Source organism: Megalops cyprinoides, chromosome 17, assembly GCF_013368585.1.
Source record: "Megalops cyprinoides isolate fMegCyp1 chromosome 17, fMegCyp1.pri, whole genome shotgun sequence".
In the NCBI taxonomy this organism is placed as follows: Eukaryota; Metazoa; Chordata; class Actinopteri; order Elopiformes; family Megalopidae; genus Megalops; species Megalops cyprinoides.
The window spans coordinates 20,426,181-20,438,820 of NC_050599.1; the positions used below are offsets into that span (position 1 = coordinate 20,426,181).

The window sequence follows — 12,640 nt, forward strand, 5'->3', positions numbered from 1 at the left end:
AACCACAGCGGCACACCCCAGTCGGGGGGAGTGCCCCGTGGCTGGCCGACCGCGGCAGAACATTTGGGGAACATTTTCGAGGTGATCCCCTCCGTGGTTGATTAGGAATGCTACACCTTGACAAGCCCAGGCAGATGGCTGACTTCATTCCTAAAGCAAATACTTGCCTCACCGGGACAAAAACCCTGTTTTTTCTAGAGCGGCCCGCCCCCTTTGAAGGTGATCCGCTGTCTTAAGGAGCTGTCAGTCAGGAGAGAGACGCCATCACAAAAAAACACAGCGGTTGTAAATATTGCTGGCTGGAAGAACAGAGAGCATGTCGGCTGCCTTTCTTTAGCTCAGAAAAGCCCCTTCTTCCCCTGGGTTTGTTGCTTTAGGGTACCTTTTAGTTAAATGAAGGCATTTCATTAATGAATTAACTGTACCATTTCAAATAAAGGTCCTCCGGATGTCAGGATTCCGGTCACATGGCGATGAATGCCAGGCAGAACAGTTCGAAATCAGTAGACATAAAGTCACAGGAACCTCTCTGCTAACTCAACACAAAGGCTATAGTCTGCAGAGAACCATGAGAAATCTTATACTAACAAACACTGATGATCCTGCCCAGATTCTTCTCATGCAGACAGCTGGACTTATGCTGAGAGTAGGCAACAATTTCCTTCCCTCAACACCAACACATTCTCCAGAAAAGAAGAACAGAGGGAGATGAAGAGGAAAAGAGGTCACAGTTTGCCACTCTGAAAGTGATTGTGAACTGGACATTTTGTGAGATTCAGTGTTCGTCTGAGAGGACATCAACCTCAGTAATGCCTCTTTTTCATCATCTGAGCAGCGCATAGGGAAAGATAACTTTTTACATGTTAAGTGTTTTCCTCTTAAGCTTTTGAGGAGTACAATTCCATCCATGTGATCATTTCAGAGTGGTCTGAAGAATATACGATCACACTTTTTTAGCCACACTATCTTTTCACATTTTGCACAAATTCTTTTCACAAACAATTTGCACAAAGTCTTCACATTACAGACACAAATGTGTGTCTGTAATGCAAAGAAACCGTTTTCAGACTGTATAAATTAAATACATTATGAATTAGCACATTGAACAAATAGTGGTTTGCCCTCTTTGCAAATGTTACGTTACATTATTTCCCTTAAATTAAATTTGCTCACAGGTCATGCTTGTAAAATAAACAAAAACATTTAGTATTGCCTGGAAAGACCTAATTCTTTTGAACAAAATGAAAAAGCAACACAAACATAAAAAACCCCCCAAAATTCAATCCAACAAAAGTGAAATCTTCCACCGATTCTGCCTACATTTTTTCCCTCAAGATTTCTTATGCCATAAAGCACACCTTTTCCTGGAACACAAGGCACCAGATCCAGAAAGACTTTTAAGCAAGAATTTGACAGACATGATACCTGCTTTTTTGTTGCCTTTACAAAAGAACCAGTATTTTTCTGCTTTTACTCTATTTCACTCGTCCCATGGTTTGGCTCCATGGTTCCTCTCCTTTGGAAAGGACACCTTTCAGACTGAGGCGAGCCTCATTTGTCTTGAGATCCTCATACACTACAAGGATTCACAGTCTTTGTTCTCAAATCCAGGGGAGAGAACGTAAATGGCTACATTGCCATTAGACAGCCCTACACGAAGGCACACAAAAGTGTTCGCCTTCAGCAACGTCCTTACTGTGTACAATTTAAGAAGTCAATACTTTAAAAGTTAAACATAAACTACACCTGCTTTCATTCTTCTTGCTGTTGTCTTCTACCACATCTGCTCCTGAGAGTTGACTCTACTACCTGTGAGGGAAATGCAGCCAACGATGCTGAAACAAGCATAATGCCTCATAAAAAAATCAATCTCCTCTCCTGGGTACGATGAGTGCACATCCTGAGAGATCAAACAGGGCTCCACTTCCTGTCGCCAAGGGCTTGGCAAATATCCGAGGTGCCAGGGAACAGACTTTTATTTTAAAAGACGTTAAAAAGCCACAGTGCTCTGCGATAAGGCCCTCCGCTTCTGCTCGATTAGTGCTGTTTGATTTGAGAGAGCAAACAGCTTAGGGAAAACCCCCAGGACCACTTACACACTGCACCAGTGAGCCTGGTTACATATTCAGATTAATATCTCCACATTTATCAGGATGGGTTAACTAGAGATTAGCCCCTGTGACGTTTAAAATCCACCATAGGTCAACTTTACTTTACATGGCCTGTTTATGGCTACTTTGTCATTGATTGGACTAAGTAAAATCTGCATGATGCATTGCTCAATGGATAATTAGCCCTTTTTCCTCTCAGCTGGTGCACAATTCAAAAGCTGAAATCCCCTCCAATGCATGGGCAAAATCGTGGCATCCATCTGCTAGAGAAGGCCGTTCAATATGCTGAGGCAGCCACACAATCTCACTGCAATGTGCACTACCCCCTCTGTCTACCAGTCTGAGGTAAGTGTTATTTTTTTTAGTTCATTTCGTTTAGTTAGTTCATTTCAACAACTGCCAAACCCATCATCGAAATGAAACGAAGGGAAAAAATACAATTGCTGAAAGCTCAATTGGACAAAGCCCACTGCGGTTAGGGCTGAATTAGGCTGTGATTTGTTGTAGTTGGCTCTCACAGTGGGACCACCCACAAACAGAAGTCAACACGGGTGAAAGTCAGTTAATTCCTTTTCAGTTTATGATCTCAACATGTCCATTGCGAAAACTTCTGGGCCGAGCCATGCTCTCGTGCCAGGACTGGGAAATACTTACCATCGTGTGAGTTAGGTTCACTAGGAAACCACCGCAAGTGGACCAGGCCAAGGAAAATACAGACTGAGCCACACCCTGATCAGACAGGCACTTGAGTCCTGACCGACTGACACCTCCTCCTTAGTGTTCAAAGTATTTTACCGCAGGTGTTTTGAGCTGGTTCAGTGATAATCGAGAGTATGGGAGAGAATGCCTGCATCAGAGGCACTGAAATGCTGTCTCTTCCCTCAGTCAGGATTGTGGGTAAAGGTTATCAGCAATAATTCAGAAGCCCTGCAGTATCTCTTCCAGAATGACACGTTTCCCTCCAGGAGCATAGCTTTTGCTTATTATTCCAGTCAATGAGCGATTTGTTGATTGAAGTCACTTTTCAAAAGAAGCGTTCAGTAGAGCTGAGGCACCTGTGCAAACCTACACACTATTACATCATCAGCTGCTATATTTCAACTACTTTCCTGTACACTTCTTATTTTTTAGGACTGTACTTCATGCTGAGCTTCTCCATGCAAGCATCTGAAAACACTTGGCTTTACCCTGATGATTGAAGAAGCAGCAATTTCAGCAGGCGGGCTTCTCTGGGTGTATGTACTGATTGTACGTCAACCTGTACAATACCAAGGACACAATTCTTGATGTAGAAAGGATTCTTGTCATTACACTTGCCTTTTAGTAGCTGTCTTGTGGCATCACACTGACTCCAGAACAGCTGGAACAGCTGGTCATGTAGAGGCATATGATATGGGCTGGGGTGCCTTGCAGGATCCACCCCACTTCTTGGAACATGAGAGAGATCAATATCAGCCAGTCAGCTGTAAGCTACTGTGTGCTGAGCACTCAAAACTACAGGCTGTCACACACACGCTCGGGAGGTTCACAGAAAATGGCCACCATGCACAGCAAACATGTAGCAGAAAGTCCAGAACAGAGCTGACAAACAGCTTTACACCAGCTGGAGCTTCCTACAAAAGATCATGTTATATTTCACAGCACCTGCATCTTAAGGGGTAGCAGTATGAAGTGTACACTGTACTGCACATATTTCAGTATGCTTTTTTGTACTTGTACTTTGTACGTGGCTCAGTACTGTATACAAAAGAGCAGGTACTGTTTTTGCAATACATTGTTTTCAGCACCATGAAACATTTGCAAGTAAACGTACACCTCCACCCGGAGTCCGCTGCTTCCCACCTCTCCGAGACTCAGGCCTAGCGTTTGTATGGAGCCCTGCACCACCACACCAGACAGAGAGGCGAAAGGCATGAGGAGCAACCGCCCGGCTGGAATGCCAAGACCTCAGCCGTAATTGGGCCCTCACCGCAAGCATGTGATGCGAATCTGCTGCCGTGACGACGGAGCGGGCCCCCTTGCTTGACCCCGGCGGCCAGGCCAGGGTCACGGGCGACTAGCGGCGCAAAAACGCGAGGCCGGCCAGTGTTGTGACAACCTCCCCGGAAAAATCCCTCCCTCTCGGCGGATTGAACGAAACGAGAAGGCTGCAATTAAAGCCTCCTACCCTCCATTCATTAATGCTCTGACTTCTCTGGCATGAGATTACAGCAGCGACGGCAGTGGGTCATGGCCGCCCTGTTATTACGTTCACGCAGCGGCTGTGCCAGGGATTTACACAGGGCGGCCCTCCCTTTGAACGTGACTTAGCGCTAGCACGTTTTATGCAGTAGATTCGTTAGCGAGATGTGTCTTTGGAAGAGCCATGAGAACTCGTTTGTATCCACTACAGAGGCTCACGAAGTCATTTGCAATCTGGCTTAGATGGTTCATTTTCCGTGATTACTTTATGTAAAAAAGCAATGGGAGAAGACTACATGTATGGCCACAGTATTCATACATGACGCTATATTTACAATGTCCAGTTGTCTAGTCAATGTGAATGCTATGGGTAAATGAGGTATTGCAGACAGAATCAGCATATGTTCTCCATACCTTCGCTGCAAATGAATTATTAAACCTCAAACAAAAATAAAATTAGACACAGTCAGCATATTAGCAACTGTGGAGGAGCTGGAGTTTATCTGAGCGTATGGGATTACACTGCAAAGAATTAGATTTTTGAAAAATGCAGCTGGATTCTATTGGTTTATGGGGATTTAAAGGCAAAGCCCACTGAATCTGCCCCTTTAGGCATATCTCCTTCTGGAAGAGTCTGTTGAAAATCAGTTATGCTGAGAGTGCGGCCATACTGTACAGTACATGACAAAAGGTTCCTGGTGTCTAGAATTTCAGGAAAGAATACTATCACTACTTCTACAACTACTAAAATTACTACTATTCCTAATACTAGCACTAATATATGCATTCATTTATTTTCATTTCATTTATTTTGAAGGCTTTTCCAGGTGTACAGAGTATGGAGACTTGCTTCAGCCAAACCTGAAGACATTATAATGGGTAAACCAAATTCTAAGAAATACAAACACAAAGCTAAATACAATCTAGTATTTGCACTTCGTTAATATACATGTTTTTAAGAATAAAAAAGACAAAACAGAAAGATGTGGGATCAACAGTTGATGGAGAATAGAAATGTTCCTGAAATAACTACTGCACAATTTAATGATTTGAAGAATAAAGATAAACAAAAAATTCACAAAAATCAAGTCCACGCCCTGGCATCGCACTAAAGAGCCGAGTGCTGGGCAAAAATCAAAATCGGCACCTAAACAGAGAGCAAAAGGACCACAGACTGGTTGGAGGTTTTACCCGCAGCAGTTCATCAAAGCTCGCACGAGCTAAATAAAGTTGAATTAAGACATTTATGAGAAACACACAGAACCCAGAGGATGTGGCCCAGGGCCTGGGGCCAAGGCTTGACGGCGATTTGATGGCGATTTGCTCTGCAGTTGCCACAGATTTAGCCTTCCACGTGGCAGCCATGACAGACTAACCTCTGCTGCTGCCAAGCTCTAAAGTCGCACGTGACCGCGGTGGCTTACCACTTGTTCATTCTGGCTGCGCACTATATTCTTTTGCGAATCCGAGTATGAAAATTAAGCCTTTCGCCGAGGTCCGCTTGGTCTGACCGCAGTGCCGTCCTTATCTGTGTGAATTCAAGCTTCAAGCTTCTTTTTTTAAAATCAATTTCAGCAACTGCTGAATTCATATGTGAAACGAAAAGCTGATGCTTGCTGCTCACTTGAATAGAGGCATTTGCCTTGGTTTGAGCCAATGAATGTGCATTCAGGGGTCAATGCCACATTGATACAATGATCAAACTACGTTGATACAACTACATATCAAACTGCAGATCTTCATTAAAGTATGACGGGCAATTTCTTACACAACTACGGCCAGTTCATATTGCTGAATTTTTTACGGTAGGGAGACACCTTGAACAAGGGCACAATACCAGAGGCCTATCTGAGCTGTGAATCCATGATTTTCTGCTTTTACCACTGCATGTTGCTGCCTACTGCTACTGAACCCTGGTGAGTGCTGTTCTTCACATGTGATTAGATATGAACCCATGATTGGGCAAGATAAAAGTGATGTGATGATGCAAACTGAGAGACTACCTTTTTTTTAGGGTTTTGCCCAAGTTTTCAGATACCCTAAGTGGACAGACCTCCGCAGAGGCTGGGATGGGTACAGACACATCTTTGAGGCCAATTCATTTTCATGAATATCAGGTTTAAGACAAATTCACAAATTTTCACATACCAAACAGACTGACCCTGTTGTTCTGCAAACTTGAGACTCCATGCCAGTATCTATCTTGTTAGCTTTGGAAGGTGGAAGCTAGTGTCTGAATTGCCAACTGCACTCCAAAGGATGCCATTTGTTGCCAAAATGCAGTTTATGTAGGCCAAAACTTTTTCACATCTCAAATGCATTTGATCAACTGCTAAATTAAGATACCAGGGCTTTTGCAATCACACAAAAATATGACCTCTCGCCCCAAACCTTCTGCCCCAGTGGATGTTGCCTCAGAGAGTGGGCTGTAATGACAGACAGATGAGGTATTAATGGAGAGATGGCGAGGAGGGTCGATTCTGGAGCACCCTTCCTGTAGGCTCTGGCAAAATCAGCTGAGGGGGCTTATTCACATGAGGAAGGGGTTTTACCTTCAAGCTTCAGGAAAGACTGGATTTAACCCACGCTGGGGGTAAATAGTTCAGCATGGAATACTCTTCACATTAAAATCCTTCAGAAGGCCACACATGCTTCAGGCCGGCTGTATGTACAATAATACCTACAGTAAGGGGCTTAAAGCTCTTATTTTCTGAGATTATCAAATACAGTAAGTGTTTCAATATTGCTCTCGGAATGTACTTATACCCTACAAAAAGAAAAGAACAACAACATGGAGCAAGAAAATGGCGTCCACTTAAGTTCTCGCTGACAGCTGCAGAGCATGGGCATTCAATGACCTAGACCTAAAATGAGCTTGTGGGGCTAGGCAGACAATTTATTTATTTTTTTAATTAAGATGCCATGCGCTTCCATTTCATTTTTCACATCATAAATCCTGCCTGTAGGTTTCAGCAGGGCTGCGCTGGAAGGGCAGGTAACCGCAAAATGTTTCTCACAAGGGGTGGTGATGGGAGAAGAAGTGCAAGCCTGACCAAACATTCGCCTCCAACCTAAGGCCTTGGACTTTTACTGCCATCAACCCTCCTGCTAGGTGCTTTGCAGCGCTCTCTGCCAGTTAATAGCAACCCTGGTTTTAGAACAAAGCACTCCCCATGGGAGAGGTCCAGTGCTCCAAAATGATCATATCTGTCCAGGAAGCACACCACCACCACCACCATTCCAGTCCAAGGCCCTTGACAAGACTAACCACAAAATGAAACAAAGATGAAATTCATTTAAATCACAAACAGTGATCAGTCACAGAAAGCTGGTAATTGCCCTTCTTATCCCTTTTTAATCCCTTAGACCTTCTAAACATGCACTGAACCACAGCAACCTTTCCCTCCAGCTCAATCCGCCATCTGTGTTTGGCCCCATGTAAGGCTCCAATGCCTCAGGCTGCATTACAAACACTACCGGTGGGCTGAGAGAACAACCGGCTCCTTCCGGCATGGAGCAGAATACATTCAGAAAAGAGGAAATGAATCTTAATGCATCGAGGAAATTACGGACGATTTTGACATTAAAGCAGTGCACGCTGATCGCAGCCGTTGATGAACATGAAACATGCTCAATATGCAAAATGTGCTGAAAATAACACCGCAGCTGGTAGTGTAAATCAATATGCTGAAAGTGAAACCTCAGTTTGGTAGTGTAAATCTGTGACAGCTGATTCGATGGGGTGTGGATTGTACAGTCTACACTGCAATGCTCTTTTCCAAAACAGCAATGTCTAGCTATTTTCCCCATCACTTAATAAACAAAAAATTCTCAATAAATAATATACACGTTATTCAGTCAAAATGTCAAAACACTTCAGGCATAATTCTAATTGTATTTACTGTCATGCTCTTCACAACAGGCTGACGATGAGACCTATAAACAACTGTAAAAAGCAGACAATAATAAACAAAGAAATAAATGAAGTCAGCTTTTGTCCTTCATAATTAACAGTGCCTACTGGAGTGACAAAGACAAAATCAAGTTCAGAATAGTCCGGTGACTGGGACTCTGTCACTCTTGACCTTACTCCACACTGCTGAGTGCCACAATTTCAGAACAGCTGCTGGAACTGAGAAATAGACGCAAAGCATCCACATGTCCTCCCAGCTGGCCTGAATGAGAAAGGCCACACACGGTCAGTCCTAGCTAGAGCCACACTCTTTCAGATTTTGTTCATCTCTGATTGGTGAAACAGGAGTACCTTCATCACATTTGCATTCAATTAATTCATAATTGACTGAAATATGTAATCAAGGCTTCATATGGAACAAAATCCAGTAGGATCTCTTGATGAGGGCTGGCTCCCTTTGGGTTGGGGTAGGGATAACCTTGCTTACCACACATATAGTATGTCAGGTCTCTCTCACAAAGCTGGTAACCTAGGCCTGGGCATCACTACTCAAGTCCAGTCCTGCAGGACAGCAATCCAGTAGGTCTTTCAGCTCTTGTTAAAGCACTAAAGCTCCCAGAGACAGGGAGGGGAGCTTAACAGGGGAAATCAACACAACGATGGGTTGGATCAGGTGACTGGCTGCCCGGCTAGAGGGAAAAACAGCAGACACTGCGGCCCTCAGCAGCCAGGGTTGAGCCACGGTCCCCAAACCTCTGAGCCTGTGTGAGGAAAACAACACAGTGTGCCAGCCCGCTCTGTGGCTGTGCCCGAGTTACCCAGAAGCCCTTGTGACCGTGCGTGGCCCAAGAGGAGCCCAGGACAACTGACACAATTAGCACAGAAGAGCGGACAAAAACAATCCCGCCTCTCTCCTCTGACAAAAACAATCCCGCCTCTCTCCTCTGACAAAAACAATCCCGCCTCCCTCCTCCTACTTCACACACGCCTCTCCCAACACAAATTCCGCTCTGTGGAAATTCAGAGCACCACCACCCCCTTGCTCTGCATCACCCTTTACTTCCTGATTGGTTAGTTGTCCACAGGTATGAGTAGTTAGCAGGTTGTGCATTCTGTGATATCATTCATTCTCTGAATTTTGTTGCATAGCATATATCCAGCCGTTATCCATGGTAACGTACCACACCCAGTGGAAGGTATCAGGCTGAGTTTTTACTGTGGACGTACCTTGTTCATAGTTATAACAACTGTATCAAATGACAGTTTGAACTTAGAACCACCAGAGTTGAGGCCCACTCCCTCTTCCACACCGCTGCCCTGACCCACACAGTGCAAGCAGATCAATCCAATCCTCACATTATTTAAAGAACCATAGTGCAATTGTCCTTAGTTTTGACAGCTTCCTTTCATTTAATCTCCGATTCTTCTACCAGGTCACTCTTAGGAACCAGTATGACTGTGCAGTTGTTACGAAATAACATAAATCTGCTCACTAGGAACCAATTCAATGGGCTTATGGCTTAATGCCTGGGGGGTAAACCAAAGGAGTTACACAGAGCTAATGTGCTGTGGCCGGAGGCAAAGGAAAAGGCCCTGCCTGCAGCTTTGTGCTGTGTTTATGTACACCTATAGTTCTCCCTGCTCTAAAAACACCTGAATACCTCAAGGATTAGCATACAAACGCTGACGGAGGCCTTTAGGTAAGACTCCCAGAGATGCTTGGTGGAAGTCGGGTCAAAAATCCAGCTACTTCCCTTCAAAAGAATTTTAGTAACTGACCCCATGCATGGCTGGATTTAGGTTAGGCTTAAAGCGCTGGCTTAGTCACTTGTGGGAGTATAAACTACAAAGGAATGAGTCCTTATGCTCAAACTTCCCTGTGCTCAGCCTCCAGGGCAAACATACCCACGGCATCTGCTGGGGCCTTGTGAATTCGACGTGTATCAAAGGTCCTTCCACCATTTATTTTCCCATGGAAGTCTTCCTGTGGCCCCGTGGGGTTGTACCTGCCAGTGTCTGGGGGTGGGGGGCTTGTGGGTCACTCCCTGATGAACGCTGGACATTTTCTGCAGGGGTCAGCTTGCATTCACCTGGGGGGGTTTGAGAGACTCCTCCCCCCAGTGCCCACTCTCGACCCCTTAGTCAGCGAGGCTCCGGCCACCCACTCAGGGGGGGCCATTCACCCCAACTGTCCGTCGTTTTAATGGCCATTTTACAACCCGTGAAACCTTGCCGGGGGACAGGCCAGAACGGCCACGCCGATCTGACCAACAAGAGACAGATGTGTGCGGGAAAGACAGAGGTGGCTTTCTCAGTGACTTCAAGTTTACAAAAAGCTGTTCATTGCTAGTGAGAACACACACACCCAAGAAAGGCAACACTTTGATTTCGTTTGTTTTCTTGTCACAGTGTCTTTAATTCCTTTAACGCTTTAATGTGTATCGCCACAGCAGTGCGCCCATTTTGGTAATGCGCAAATCGGTTAGTTTCTGGCTAGAATAACTTGAAAAATGTCCAATGTTTTAAAAATGGAGAGGAGAATCGGATTAGCAGTAACAGTCAAAGCATATCCCTGCCAATTAGGACCGGGGGGGTTGTTGTTGTTCTTTGATTTGCCGCTTTGTTATCAGTCCCCCTTTTAAGATGAATTATCTCTTACATATTTCCACAGATCTACACAAACACCCAGCAGAGGTGTGGTACACATTTCCTTTCAGTGAAATAAAGAAGAAACTCCTCTTTCATCTTGAACTTCACCTTGCATTTACCACCAACACTCATCCCCAGCGTCTTGGAAGCTTTCCCACACTCCGCCACATCACACTGGTGCTGTTTCCTCAGAAACAGTCCCATGATCCCCAGCAGGCAGAATATGTGGTTACCTTCAGTCCTCATTATCAAATGGGTTTTTCATACTAAGATCTCACTGTCTCAGCAGTCCATCTGTTCTCTAAAAAGGGTTCTCAGCTCAAGATATTTATTTCAAAACAAGATGCACAAAAGCACTTTCTTAAAAGAAGCATTCAAATAACTTCCTTGCGTGGCTTGTTTTTCAACAACACAAGCTTTTACTTCAAATGAACTTCAGAAAAAACGTTGAAATAAACAAAAGCCTTCAGAAGGCCATGTATGATAAAACTACCCAACTATGATAGTCTACCTAATATGCATTCTAATCTTCAATTATAGTAATAGAGTATAATGATATTATATTAGTGTTGGAAAGTGAAATTTTTTTACTACATAAGCAGTGGTGCTGCTCTAAGGTGTATAAGTCATGTGATTAACCCAGGCAGTTCCATGATCAGAATGTCTGCTTTGACAGACATTTCTGACCTCGAGGACCCATACAAATGGAACTCAGTGTAATGCATTTTAAGCAACTGGCATGGCTTCTCACGACAGCAAGCTTTTTGTCCTTCAGCATCTACAGGACTGAACACTTCATCGAAATAAAGGGAGGTACTTCTATGAAAAGAGGAGGGGTAGGGCACTGAAAAGAGAGCTCAGCACAGAATTAACAAGCTTTTAGGAAGGGCAGCTTCTGACAGGCTGTGCCTCATTCAAGAAAATAAAGCTAGCTGTTACGAAATTACAAACCTTTGTGCGCCATGACGAAAAAAAAAAACAAGAAACTGAAGATCTTGCCAGGGAAAGTCCTTCACTGCCAAGCTAAAAGCATGTAATAAGCCTCAAAAAAATCATCCACGGCATATTATCTCATTGTAGTTTCACAAATTCACCTGAGGGCTGGAAGCTGGTAGTAAAGGTTTGCTGTCTCCGTGTTCCTGTGCGCGAGCTCACCTGACGTCTCTGTGGGCAGAGCGCAAAGATTACCGTCACTCTGAAACAGTTACTGTTCCATGCCGTAATGTGGAATGGCAGCCTTTGAAGATTCGGCACAATGCTCCCTTGTTCTAGTGCACCCAGGCAAAGGTCCGAGTTGCATTTCCACAGACCTCTCATACTCGAGGGGCTATCTATCTATCTATAGGGGCTCTCTGCAGCCCATTTTACCCTTCCATTTCGGTGCGCTACACGCAGCACACTTGGGTACAAAAGAAGACATCAGCTCACAAATGCTTTGGAAATTCATAAATTGCTTTCGTGGAACCCCTTAGACAGAATCCTCGAGCCCCCCCACCACATCCCCCTGTCTAACACACAGGGGGTGGACCGTGCTGAATGGATAATTTGATAGCCACATGCAAGCGGGGTGGACCAGACCTGATAATTACAGTCTGCCCTCAACGTCATCGCATATAATCCGCACGGTAACAGCAGTCTGAAAAGTGAGATTTTGGTCTCTCCAACCAGTCATTACACCGCCCTCAATACTTGCAGCAGCAGGCGAAGGGCTCAGGAAAAAAGGAGTGCTTACCTTTTTTAATTCAATTTTGTCATTTTAGTTTCTTCCCTGTCTGATTTATCCTGA

General features: G+C 44.5%; 1 protein-coding gene across 1 annotated transcript in view; it reads right to left on the reverse strand.

Moving 5' to 3' along the window:
* The window catches only part of LOC118792485 (protein eva-1 homolog A), a 73,560-nt gene that overhangs the window by 51,838 nt on the left and 9,082 nt on the right, over window positions 1–12,640 (reverse strand). The window lies entirely within an intron of this gene.